Genomic DNA, 14,268 nt, shown 5'->3' with positions numbered 1-14,268 from the left:
TTGTTTGTTTGAATTTGCTCCTCACTGTTTGGATTTATCATAGTGGATTCATATTATAAAGTTTCCCAAAAACAAGCTGCAGTTCAAGGCTGGATGACAAAGATCCACTATGATTGCACTGGAGCCACTTCTGATACGGCACAGCAGTTAAAAAAACTAAGTGTGTCATATTTGTCAACACAAACAATGAAATGACATATGGTGGTTGTGCTTCCTTTGCATAAAATAATGTTGCCACTTAATATAGCCAATTACATTTCCTTAATTTGTTTGGTTAAGCAAATTAAAAGCATAGAGACAGAATTTGAAATAGCTCATCAAGGAATACTTGATGATGAAGTGTATGACTTGAGATCTCATATGGTTATAATAATGATCAAAGGGTCAAGCTTTTTGTCAATATTATTACCCATAGTGGGTAACAAAAAAGTTTTAAGACATTGTGATACGAAGCATGAATTAGACTGATCCGGCTGTAGCACTGGCTGTAGCTGGGCAGACACTGTGTGTTTGTATTGATCCTGCATGTTGTGTTATTCTCGCTACATGTTTTATTGGCCCTTCTGCACAGCCAGGACCTGCAACTTTTATGCCCACGCTGATCGGATCAATCGACCTGCCACAACATGATTGCTCACACTGAACATAAGCACGGAAACTCCAAGTTGTTTTCCCAATAAATTTACACTGAGGTTCATTCAGATAACACTGCTGTATCTTCAGTGTTGACTGAAAAGAGAGAAGGGAGGCTTTACTTTCTACAACTTTACTACAAACTGGCAGTAATTAGAACCCAGAGACCATCCTGTGATGCATTACACCAGCAGACAATCACCCCTTTCCTCATTCACAGCCCATAGTTCTAGTACTCTTGCACCCATCTTCAAACTAAGGCTACGTTTACACGAGGACGGTCTGAACAGAAGACGCAAAAGTGGCGTTGCGTCTTCACTTTTTATTCCTCGTTTAGACGAGCGTTTTCAGGAGGAAATCTGCTGCATACGGTGACGCAAAAGTGTGTGGAATGTGATTGTATGCAGCCAGGCGGCATCACTTAAAGCCATAAGAGCATCTTTGGGCATGCAGAAGTTTTCACGCCACACATTTTCATCAGCTACTCCTTCCACAAAGTTCTCCTCCATCACTAGATCTCCCAGGTCTCGTTCACAGCCGTCTGGCTCCTCCCACCAATCGCTGCATCCAGAATGTGATGGAGGTAATTCCAGATCCTTCTCTGTTCACTAATACTATCTGTACATATCCTGGACATTTGGTGGAAAGACTCCTGTAAGTTTATTAGAGCTGCCAGAGCAGCTTGAAGGTCCCACCATGGAAATAATCCCACGTTTCTTTATTTCCTGTCCTGGAGCATGTATGTGACGTAAACACATACGTGACGTGAGCAGATCAGATCAGAGTTTTGTGTCTTGTCAGTGTAGACGACACGCTACGGAGGAGAGGATTACACTTTTACACTTTGGAGGGTGGTTTCAGATTTTTGCGTCTTTAAGCCCCAAAAACGACGTCACCGTCTAAACGAAAGGCACTTCACATAAAATATTTTGTCGTTTTTACCCGCGAGCGTCCTCGTGTAAACGGGGCCCCAGCCTGTATTTTAATCTCAACTACACACCTGTACATTTTTGTGACTGCATCCTGCATATCTGTGATGCTATTGGTGTTGGTTCCTGCTAGAGCAGCTGTCTCCACGACTACATTTGTTATGCCAACTACACACTGGCTGTAAAAATACACTACCGGTCAAATGTTTTAGTACAGCCCAATTTTTCCAGTTTTTTATTGAAATTCAAGCAGTTCAAGTCAAATGAACAGCTTGAAAGGGTCCAAAGGTAAGTGGTGAACTGCCAGAGGTAAATAAAAAAAGGTAAGCTTAACCAAAACTGGAAAATAATGTACATTTCAGAATTATACAAGTAGGCCTTTTTCAGGGAACAAGAAATGGGTTAACAACTTAACTCTATGGAGTCTTGGGCTATTTTGTCCATTTTTTAATTCTTTTCATGTCTTTGTAAGTCATTTTGTGTCTTTTTTTAGTCATTTTGTGTCTTTTTTGGTCATTTTGTGTCTTTCTTTATTCATTTTGTGTGTTTTGGTGTCTTTTTTTAGTCATTTTGTGTCTTTTGATGTCTTTTTTTGGTCATTTTGTGTCTTTTTAGTCCTTTAGTCCAACATAAAATGTGATTTTGAATCTTTTTTTTACTTTCAAAACACTATCATGCTCAATAAAGAATTTTAAATGTTGCAAATGTGCATTAATTTCAGAGTACACTGAGACATTAAACTGCATCATTTTCAATTAAATTCTGGTAAAGTTGGTGTGTTCTAAAACTTTTGACCAGTAGTGTATATAGAACCTCAAATGCCTCAAATGACAATATGTTGGTCTGTTGTGCAGTGCATTTCGGTTTTATATCACAGACTACAGTTTTAGCCACAACATGTAAAATACTATTATTAATAAAAAGAATATTAATACGTAGGCTGTGGTTTTATAACTTCTCTTTTGACAGCAGCCATGTGGGAAACTGGACCATGCAACGACAGTCACCCAACATGTTGGACGTGCCAGACATCCAGCCGATGGTTGGCTCGACCGCTCCGGCTATTAGTGACCTCAAACTGCACATCACAAAACATCTGGCAGAGGTTCAACATGGTTACAGTTGGGGAGACCAGTTCAGGGCTAAAATCTGGCTAAATCCGGACAGTGTCTGCCAGGCTTTGGGGAAATGGGGAAAAATTATTTTGCAGGTCCATAACTTCCCCTTTAATTTCCTCGGAAGTTCACTGTAGAGAGCTATCTAATTACACACTTGAGTCCTGTGTGAATTCAAAAGTAAACCATTTTTAACCTAAGTTACATTGTTTATGTAAGTGACGTGAATCACGTTTTTGAATGTAACTTACGTTTTTTTTTAAGTAACTTGCAGCAGTCACGTGACCCTTGTCACTACTTTTATAACACCTTACCAGAAGTTTTTTGCCCTAAACCTAAAGGTCAGTGGTTTTACAATATAACTCCACAAAAACTGCAGCCTTTTTTAAAACTGCGGACCATACGTGGGTGCTATTTTTAGAATACCGTAGCCCAGTACCAACAAATGTGCCCTGAAACACGAGCCAAGAAAAGTGGCTACATGCCGTAATTTGTGGTACTGACACACAATCTCTTCTGCAGTTTCTGTTTGAGAATATAAAAGAATGATAGTGTACCAAATTTATTTTTAATTTCCCTATATGTAGTACCAAATTACAACAGCCCCCCCAACACATCAATAATCAGTAGACAGCAGTGGAAACATCAGACAGGCTCCTGCTTTACACAATGTTAATCTCTCCTCTGGACCCCCCCTCCTGTCCTGTCAGCAGCCCCTCTCTAGAATGGATAGGCTTCATTTTTGGTGGCCAAGCATGAATATCACTAGTGGCTACCATGCTGTTTCAACGGTGTTGAGGATGCTTTTTAAGGGGGTTTTAATTTCACAGTACATTAAGTCTTTTACAGTACAGGGCTTTTGGCAAACAGTTTGTGAAATGCCCCCCTCTGTAAACTATCATGAGACAACAATGCGAAAGCTCACATAAAATAAAAAAGAACAACTTTTGCTATCTATCTATGCAAATTTCTCTGTGGACGCTTGTTTTGTGATCTTTTTTCTCATTTGATACATCATTGGTTCGATTTCTGACCGGGCAAGTTTGCTTTTGTAATAAGGGATGTTCAGTGTTTGGGGCGTATTCTCAACACACACACACACACACTCGTACACACACTTCTCACACAGCCTCCATTTATCCATCTCCGTCTCCTCTCTGGTGAAGGGTGAGTGAAGGTTGAGCGGAGAATGTTGGAAGTAAGAGTTCGTCCTTCGGCATTCTTGAAGAAACCCTCTGTACCCAGCCCTTCCCCTGAGGCACTCCTGCAGCGTCATATTGACTGAAGCATGCCATCAAGCACTCCCGTTCATTTTAAAAAGCCCTCCTGTTCATTACTACATTCATCTGCTTACTTTTAACAGATTTTTTAACCCTATAAAGCCAAATGTATCATATTTGATTCACACGTTTTTGAGACCTCTACATCATCAGGTATTAATGATGACTAATTTGAAAATGTGTCAATTTTTGCATTTCATACATTATGCCTTAAATATAGCAACATAAAGTATTTTTCTTATTTAGGTAAACTAAGTAAAGGTTTAACTGACATAATTAGGTTTATTTAGAGTAAAATTGAGAAATCTCTCCAACAATTCAAAGAAATACATCATTTATTTTTTTGGTGTGTATTTTTAGATGGCAATCTGCTGGTTCCACTGGTGGATCCATCATTGCTGCATGAAAAATCATATCAGCAGATGTTTGATGTTGTATTATATGAAAAAAATGTTTTTGTATGTTTAAGAAAAATGTTTAAATGAAAATCAAAGTTTTAATTGGTTAAAAATATTAGGTTTTATATGTGTTTGTTAGTTCAAGAAAAACAAACTGAGGAACAAATTGTACAAAAAGACCTGATGTATCAAATATGATACAAATTAGAATTCATACATGCAAAATCATATATATATATATATTTTTTAAATTTGTCAGCAGGTTCAATAAACACCAGTTTAAAAAAAAAACTGAATTTTCTGGCAATTGTTTCATGGTTCAGGCTTTATAGGGTTAAAATGATTTTGCAAAATTCTTTCCATATTTCCACTATTCATACCTGAGAAAACGTCTATGTTGTCATTGTTTTGTGCTTGAAGGCGTGCATTGTGGGAACGTTGTTTATCAGAGGGCTAAAGGGCCAAAGATACTATTGACACATCACTTCACAGATAAGCCACTTTAAAACCACATCGATCACACACACACACACACACACACACACACACACACACACACACACACACACACACACAGCAGCGCACAAAGTCACCAACGTTCCTACACTAGCCAAACACACAAATATAAATATGCACAATAGACAAACACACATTCAGTACATATGCAAATACACACAAGAGGAGGCGGTCCAAGCTGTGGCTCTGGTCTCAGACAGGTTCGATACAGGTCTCAATGACCACACTGCAGAGTCAGCAGAGCCTCCGGGCTCATTCGTACTCCTCTATCACCTTCACACACACACACACACACACACACACAGCTGCTGAATAGGCAGTGGTCAGGTACAGGTGTGTGTGTGTGTGTGTGTGTGTATAGTAGACTGGAGACCCCCAGGAGCCCAGTAGTGCTGAGGCCTGTGCATGACCTGACATGTAGTATAAGACAGGTTTTGTGACGGATGTGTCTGTGGGATGCTGAGACTTTAGAGGGTTGAGGGTTGAAGCTGCATGCACGCTGCAGTGCATTATTGTTTTATAACACTTCATAACACATTTTTATGTTAATCTTATTCATGCATTGACTTAGACTTGCTAATTTACACTATCCGGAGGCGTCCCGGTGGTTCACCTGGTGGAATGCATACCACAGAGGCTTAGTCCTCACAAGCCAACAAGGTCTCCGACCTGAACGACAGAACAGGTCGTTGGTGAACCCACCAATAACTACCGTAATTTTCGGACTATAAGCCCCGCCTTTTTCCCCATTTTTCGATTCTGCGGCTTATATAACGGTGCGGCTAATCTATGGATTTTTACAGCTAACGGCCACTAGGTTACCTCCTAAATCTATGGATGTTACAGGTTACAGTCCACCAACTTTAACTCTATGGGCTCTATGACCGGTCCGCCAGGAGCGGCGGACTCCAGCAGGAGAAGCTGGAGGCAGGTGTACTACCAGATCGGCTCGGGGTCCTTCATATACTTTGAAGCTATTTTCACTTGTCTGTGTGTATTTGTGTCGAAAGCTACTTAGTTTGTCGGAGTCGCCGCGCCGTAGCATTTTGTGTGCCGTAATCAGCGGCAGACGAAGGACCCCGAGCCAATCTGGCAGGGCGCCGGAAAAGAGTGAAACAGGTAGCGCGCTAAAGTAAAAGTGAAACGAGAGACAGAACGAGAGACAGACCGACATTACGAGAGCGAGATGGTTTGTGCAAAGGAAGTTTTCATGCACAAACCCTCATTATGGAAAACAAACGTAGAAATGCATATGATGCAGCTTTTAAGTTAAAGACAGTCAATCTGGCTGTAAAAGAAGCTTCCTCAAGCAGCCATCTCTTTCCCCACAATCCCCTCTGTGCACCAACCCTTACATATGGTAATTAAACATTAAAACACCTGCGGCTTATAGTCCAGTGCGCCTTATAGTGCGGAAAATACGGTACCCAGATGAGCTTTTTAGGGTTACAAAGCAGAGGGTTTTAAAAATAGCACACACGCCATTGTACATACAAAAAAGGCTTTTTTGGGCAACAAAACCACCGATCTAGATTAAGGGCAAACAACTTCCTGGTTAGGTGTTAAAATAGTAAAAATAAAATGTATGTAAATGATGGATGTGAAGCAATCTGATAATGGATGCTTCATAATTGCAATTTAAAGACCTAGACACCTAAACAATCAAATAATCAATTATCAGCAGTTATCAACCAATAATTATGGGCCATTAAGGGCCTGACCACCTGCTGGTAGGTGGCAGTAGAGGTGGGCACCACCACAGGCCCCACAATACCATATTAATGCGATTTTTAAGCATTTTGCGATATGATACAATATATTGCAATCTAAATTGCTTCCACAATCAGAGTCAAAGCCACAGACTGACCAGCAAGGTATTCAGTCAAACTGAACTGAACTGATATTAAACATGTTGGACGACAACAACTGCAGCATTTTATCAAACTTTCACACTATCAAAGCTTGTCATATGGTGCTTATGTATCTTCTAATTTCATATGATACCGTTATCTCCAGTATATTCCTAAAAGCCTGAGCCCACTACAAAAAACACTGACAGCCCGCTGCAATGCTAAATATCAGTATTTGGTAGCCATGAGTCGATATAATATTACCACACAAAGAGACACTATGCTGTATCAATGTTTCCCACCTCTAGTTGATAGGCTGAGCAAAGCAAAACATAATCTGGACCACAAATCACTCCACATTCTCTACTGTTCACTGATTTGACCATATCTACAATACTGTGCAGAGGTTTGGGGTAACACTTATAAATGTACAATACAATCTCTATCAATACTGCAGAAACGAGCCATAAGAATAATTCATAATACGGGTTATAGAGACCACACAAATTCACTATTCTTAAAATCAAAAACTTTAAAATTCACTGACCTGGTTCATTTCCAAACAGCACAAATCATGTACAAAGCAATAAACAATCTACTTCCTTCGTCCCTCTCTACCTTTAAAAACCTCCTGAAGACCTTCAGAGAGCATCTTCTCTCCTAGCACCACACCACAACTCTACTCCTTAAAGCAGCTATTCTCAACCTTGGGGTCGTGAGATGATTTCTGGGGCTCGCCAAATCATTTTGGAAGTCAGCTCTGTCTCCACTGTATTAAAGTGTTCATGTGTTAATGTGTTTTAGTCTTTTTGGTCACTTAATGTCTTTTTTTTTTTTATTTTGTGTCTTTTTTTGATCATTTTGTGGTCATTTTGTTTCCTTTTTTGGTAATTTTGTGTCTTTTTTGGGTCATTTTGTGTCTTTTTTGGTCATTTTGTGTCTTTTTTTGATCATTTTGTGGTCAATTTATGTCTTTTTTGGTCATTTTGTTTCTTTTTTGGGTGATCTGAACTGTGCGTGTGAGATTGTGTTCAGTGAGCGGGGGTCGTGGACAACATACATGTTAAATTGGGGGTCGCGACTCAAAAAGGTTGAGAACTACTGCCTTAAAGAACCCTCACTAGACCTTATTGCTGCACTCACGGCTTTTATCACACTATTCCTTGATAATTCCCTTTTTCTTTTTCTTTTGTCTGTTAAATATCTAAATGTAAATATAAAGTATGAATGGCACCGAAGGTGGAAGTGACATTTCAGAGCGTGAAGGCGAAGAGGAAACCAGGAACACGTGTAAAGCATGAAGCTGTAAATTGCAACTGGAAGCAAATGTTTCATTTAGTACTTTTCCACAATTTTTCCAACTTCCCAATCACGTCTATTCCATGCAGGCAAACCGTAAATACATTTTAAAAAGTGATTTCCATTTCCATACATAATGAAAACTATACAAAGAGTATAAAAAGCTCTTTAAACCCACCTGCCCGCCAGCTGCTGGGAGTGGGAGTGCAGGTGTTTTATACCTTTAAAATCAAGTCTCATATATGCATTTTGGCCCAAACTTTTGTGTTCTTAAATATACACTTTCAATTCTGAATTTTATGCATTGGGTCAGTGGCGGTTCTACACAGGGGCCTCCAGGGCCCACTGCCCCTGTGAAGAAACCTTTGGCCCCTGCTGTGGCCCCTGTGTCAAATTAATAATAAAATGATCAATTTATAACAATGAACAATGGAACATTTCTAACCTTCTTTTTGTTCAAACAATATCTCATTGTACACAAAAGGAACCGAGAATGTTACATTGTATAATAGTTTAACTCTCTGGAGTCTTAAAGGGCTATTTTGTCCATTTTTGAATCCTTTTCATGTCTTTGTAAGTCATTTTGTGTCATTTTTGGTCATTTGTGTCTTTTTTGGTAATTTTGTGTCTGTTGTTGTGTCTGTTTTAGTTATTTTGTGTCTTTTTTTTTGTCATTTTGTGTCTTTTTGTCATTGGTGTCATTTATGCGTCTTTTTTTGTGTCTGTTTTAGTTATTTTGTGTCTTTTTGTCGTCATTTTGTGTCTTTTTTTGTCATTTTTATGTCTTCTGTGAGGTTTTTTTGGTTATTCTGTCTTCTCATTTTGTGTCTTTTTTGGTCATTTTGTGTCTTTTTCAAAACCTTCAAAGATTTTGAATGCTTAAATATCATCTTTGCCATTTTTTCATGGGATAATGTGCCCCTCTGATTAAACACTGGCCCCTCCTTGACTGCATTGGGTGTTTATTGACGTTCAACACAGCGTCCCATTCTTTGGAATCTGGGTTGTGCATCATGAACAATGATGACATTTCTGAGGCGAAGCAGCAAACCTTCACCCTGTTCCACGCTGGGAGAGAATCTGAGGACAGCCAGTGTCTGTGTGTCTCTCTCCTGCTGTTCAAGCCTTCAGAGGACCTTCCTCTTCCACAAATCCGGAGCAGCTTTTCAGTGGCGGCCCAGTTTAAAGCCCCTTGTCAATAGGAGAATGTGTCGCCTTTTCTATGATGATGTGCTGCTGAATAATTAAGAACTGTCAGCAAACGCAGGAGCGAGCGCTGTTTATGCACACATTATCAATTATACATCCACCGTGTCATAGAACACAGAGGAAGGAGATAAAGAGCCTTTGAAGACAAAACTCCAAAACACTTATTGTAATTAAATAGATGGATGGATGGATGGATGGATGGATGGATGGATGGATGGATGGATGGATGGATGGATGGATGGATGGATGGATGGATGGATGGATGGATGGATGGATGGATGGATGGATGGATGGATGGATGGTTGGTTGGTTGGTTGGTTGGTTGGTTGGTTGGATGGAGGATGGATGGATGGATGGATAGATGGATAGATGGATAGATGGATAGATAGATAGATAGATAGATAGAACTTTATTGATCCCTTGGGATGGCTCCCTCAGGGAAATTGAGTTTCCAGCAGCAAACAGGTTAAAAAGCACACAGTATCAAAAGTTAAAAAAAAGGAAAAGAACAATTTATATACAATAAATATGAGGTGTATGGGGTTTTAAATAGTCCTTATGTATTTCTTATTGTGGTGGCTACTACTCCTAAATATCTCAGACGTGAACTAACACTAAGATTCGGCTCAAATCTCTCCAACTTCACCAGTCCTGCTCTTCTGTCTCGGCATGTCCGAGCCGCAGCGTTTATTTTTCATCCTATTGATCAGAGTCGAAGCTTTGTGTTTTTTTGCGGATCATTTACAAAGTCTTCTGTGGTCTCGGCTGGCGTCTGGGAAGGCTCGCTGCCTGCGGCTACACTTGAGCCCAAATCAAGTTGCTGGTTCAGTTTCATTAGCTAAGCAGAGCAGACACAGAAACACAGTGCCACTAACAATTATCCAGACGCGTCCTGGCTCCTCTAGTCCGTCACATCGGCTCCGTCTTAATCACATTTAATGTCGACTTCATCTGAAGCTCGCCGTTTATTGACACTGATTCCTGCTTTCGGGGAAACTCTGACCTGACCCAAGAAAAACCACCTGGATCCAGAGACAGAGGCTCCAGGTTCATTCTTCATCATGTGGTGCATTTATCTCTGCAGCCATGTTTGTTTCTCTCTCTCTCATATATTTTAAAATCAGCTGTTGGTTGTTTTGTTTTTTTGTTTTTATTTTATTTTTTCTTCTTTTTTTGCTGGGACAGTTAGATTGTATAAATTATATGTTGATTGTAATTCAATGATTGTAAATATTGCTTTCTTTTATTAATATTAGTTTTTCTTTTCTTTTAAATATAATAATTTATTGTAAATATTGCTTTCCTTATCTTATCTTTTTTTCTGATGCTTGCTTTGGCAATATATACATTGCTACGTCATGCCAATAAAGCCAATTGAATTGAAATTGAATTGAATTGAATTAAAATATACATATTTTTTATTAAACATAAATACTGTATAACAACGGAGTACCTTTAAAAACAACAACAACAAAGCTCCATAAAGTGCACATTGAAATAAAAAAATCTTAAATAAAAATAGCCTATGAAATAAAATAGGCCAATCTTTTTCTGAAACAAATATATTTATATGAGAAAAGAATAACAAGCATTACAAAAGAGCGATATATGACAAACCCTAGTAAGGGCAGCATTTATAGATATAGAAAGACAAAAATGTAACGATGTCGATGTATGCGATAATGGTCTGATTCCATATATCCATCATAAACATTTAAAAATATATCAATATATTTTCTATTTCGATATATCGCCCTGCCCTAGATCACAGCATTCTGAACTGACTATAACAACTACTGTTTAATTTTATTTAGACAACTTTCATGCCACATTTATTAAAATAATCACAAGCACTCTTCAGTTGCCCAAACAATCTTTTAAATGTTAAACTGCAATTGCAAAGTAATTAGCGAGACCTTCTCCGGTTCTATTTGCACAAATTTAAATGAGGTAACAGACGTATATTCGGTGCAAAATTAGTCCCTTTCCATGCAAATGACCATCATGAAAACAGTCCAATTCATAGAGATGAGCAGGGGTGGACTGGCCATCTGGCATACCGGGCATAGTCCCGGTGGGCCGTTGACCCAATGTGGGCCGGTCCGGTCCGCTATGTTTTTTTTTTCTCTCTCTCTCTAAATTCTCTCCAATTGGGCCGTCCAAATTGGCTACAGAGGGCTAGCAGTGTGTTGCCAGCATCGACACATATTATTGGTCTATGTTTGTCATTGTCAATCAATCACGGGCTGACACTGCTGTCAATCACAACACAAACCAGGGTGGGCGGGACCTCATGGCATGGGCCGGAGTCGCGAGACCCGCTGCTGCTGAGCTTAAGATGGATAAGCGTAAGAAACGGCCGGGTGGCGCTTAAAAACTGCGACTTAAAAAGTTGAAGTCTCTGGAGGTGGAAGCAGCTAAATGCTCGAAATTAACATAACTATTTGGTGCTGGCGGGGTCACCAGCCCAGCAGGTGCTGCTACGCCGGGAGACGGGCGAGTGGAGACATACATGGTAAGTAACATTAGCCTGGGGCTGGCTAGGCTACATTTTGAAACAAAGTAGAAAACGTTTTTACATTGAATGTGATGTGACCTGATTAACTGCATACGTGTGACAACATATTAGCCCAGAGTTGAAGGGCTGTGACTGTTGGTAGTTGCGGTTGATTTTGTTTAAATATGCCGAATTGTGATATTATGTGTTAATTTGTTAGATGATTTAGCTAACAGCTGCTAACGTCAGCAGTCTCTTGTTGCCATAGCAACAGAAAACATTGACATTACACTAATGAGCTGTAAATAGAGATGGAGAATCAAGCTGTATTGTAAATACAGATGAGATACTTTTAATTTTAGATCAAAATACAAGTAAACCTATAGGAAATAATTAGTTTAATTTGCAATATATTTGCCATTGAATTTATTGTAATCTTTCAATTAACTATTTTTAAAATAACTATTTTTTAGGTATAATTTGTGTGTAACTTTAATTTCTGTGTAAATGTGTTACTTTTACTGTAGTTTTCAAATGGCTGTGTATAGTGCTGTCTTGAACATTTTCAGGTATCGTCACAAAGATTTGACTTTTTTTGCATTGTTAAACACGGAGGTTTTATTGTGCTTATGTGTTGATCCTTAATGGTGTGATTATGTACACTAAATTATCAATTATTTTCCATTACAGGTTGTTCTGATATATTTGAGGAGTCGTTCACCCTCTGTTCTATATGTGGACTCATTTGGGACCACCTTTAGAATTTGGTAAGTGTATCATGTATTTCTTAATGTTATATAAATTCATGCTTCATAATTATAATAATTTAAAAAAAAGTTTTAAAATAAACACACATCACAAAGTTTTCAACTCTATGTGCAGGACAGAGGAAAGCATTTTCTTTATTTTTCAGAAATGATAATGTATCCATGTCCCTCTCAGGTTGACCACTTGAAATGTAAGAGTTTGAGGAGTTGTTCCCCCTCTGTCCATGTTCGAGGACTTGCTCTCTCTCTGCCTTCATTGCACCAAAGTTTGGCTGTTGAGTCTCCTCTAGTATGGTGAGTTTATCATTTTTTATGTTTTATGAAATCATACTTAATTTGTGATGATTAGAGACTTAATAATGTATCCATGTCCCTCTCAGGTTGACCACTTGACTTGTGAGAGTTTGAGGAGTTGTTCCCCCTCCGTCCATTTTCAAGGACTTGCTCTCTTACTGCTTCCACTTCACCACTTTTTGGCTACTGAGACGTCTTTTATTTGTTGAGTATGTCATGTGTCTTATAATGTTATATGAATTCATACTTGATTTGTGATGATGACTTAATAATGTTCCATGTCTCTTTTAGGTTCATTCATTCATTCATCATCTACCGCTTATCCTGTACAGAGAGCCAATCACTCTGTCCCCTTTTGAAGACCTGCTTTGTCTCCTCCATCATTCATTGGGCCACTTTTGGGTTCCTGATCTTATTTCATGTGGTGAGAGGAATGCAATATGTGTATGTCTAAAGGTTTATGTGAAGAAAATATATGTGTGATAAAATGGCAATTGGTAATTCATAAATGTCTCTTTATATTCTCTGCTACCATCATCTCCTGTCAAACGGGTTTCCTGACCTGCAAGAAGTTCTTCTTTCTATGATTCTTGAGAGAGAGAGAGAGAGAGAGAGAGAGAGAGAGAGAGAGAGAGAGAGAGAGAGAGAGAGAGAGAGAGAGCTTCGTCTTGACTTTGTGAGTTTATTATGCAACTTGTTTTGTCTCAGATTGAAACAAAAGGTTTGATTATGATTATTTCCTAGTTGAAGATTTTCATATTTATGATTTTAATTTCAAACATCTGCATATCTTTTAAGTTCAATTAACAGTTATGCAGGTAGGCCTCAGGGCTCTTTTGAGACTTAAGTCACACTTCATGACAGATACATTTGTTCACTAAGTGTCACTACATCACAAAAAGGCTACATGGCTACATATACTTCAGTATACTGAGTACAAGTTCTGTTTGCTGTTTCTTGCAGGTCATGAATTTGATGAGGAGTGGAGCTGGCTGGCTGCGGACGAGGAAGTAGGGCAATATGTACATGTGCACATACACATAAATGAGAATGCATATTTTTCAGAACTGTAATTCATGTCTTAGACTTTTTCATACAGCTATAGATACATTCCCCCCCAATTCTCTGTTTATGGTTTCATAATGACTAAGTCACTGTTAAAACAAATGAGTTTCAGCTCTAATGCTGCTTCTGTCTGTAATATGTTTCTATTTAGATTATTTGTCAGGGTAATTTGTTACTATTGTCCGAGTCTGGTTTTAACTATTGCTGGGCTAAGATTTTCACAGTCACAGACTAAAAGGGTAGCAAGAGGGTTCTTCCCTTTAGCCTTGTCCTACCCCTAGTCTTGACATAATTTCTGTTGTGATTTGACACTAATGAATAAAGACTGACTGATTGATTGCTATAGTTGTCAATAGTCCTTGAGTTCATAGTTACGTGCTTTATTTGTTAACTGCTATCAAGGAATATGGCTCTCC

At 38.8% G+C, this 14,268-nt stretch overlaps 1 protein-coding gene and 1 long non-coding RNA gene across 4 annotated transcripts in view; one reads left to right on the top strand and one right to left on the bottom strand.

The window, feature by feature from the left end:
• The window catches only part of LOC131959110 (RNA binding protein fox-1 homolog 3-like), an 846,381-nt gene that overhangs the window by 779,489 nt on the left and 52,624 nt on the right, over positions 1-14,268 (bottom strand). The window lies entirely within an intron of this gene.
• Positions 11,621-13,392, top strand: LOC131959111 (uncharacterized). 2 transcript variants are annotated; one of them, XR_009389389.1, is made up of 6 exons: positions 11,621-11,744; positions 12,417-12,493; positions 12,669-12,787; positions 12,874-12,996; positions 13,079-13,211; positions 13,360-13,392. It is a non-coding gene; the product is annotated as an uncharacterized LOC131959111 (long non-coding RNA). The 2 variants fall into 2 exon arrangements; XR_009389388.1 differs by lacking the exon at positions 11,621-11,744 and having other exon boundaries at positions 11,794-12,493.

The sequence above is a fragment of the Centropristis striata genome, chromosome 21, assembly GCF_030273125.1.
Source record: "Centropristis striata isolate RG_2023a ecotype Rhode Island chromosome 21, C.striata_1.0, whole genome shotgun sequence".
Taxonomy (NCBI): domain Eukaryota; kingdom Metazoa; phylum Chordata; class Actinopteri; order Perciformes; family Serranidae; genus Centropristis; species Centropristis striata.
This window is presented reverse-complemented; position numbering and strand designations above follow the sequence as displayed.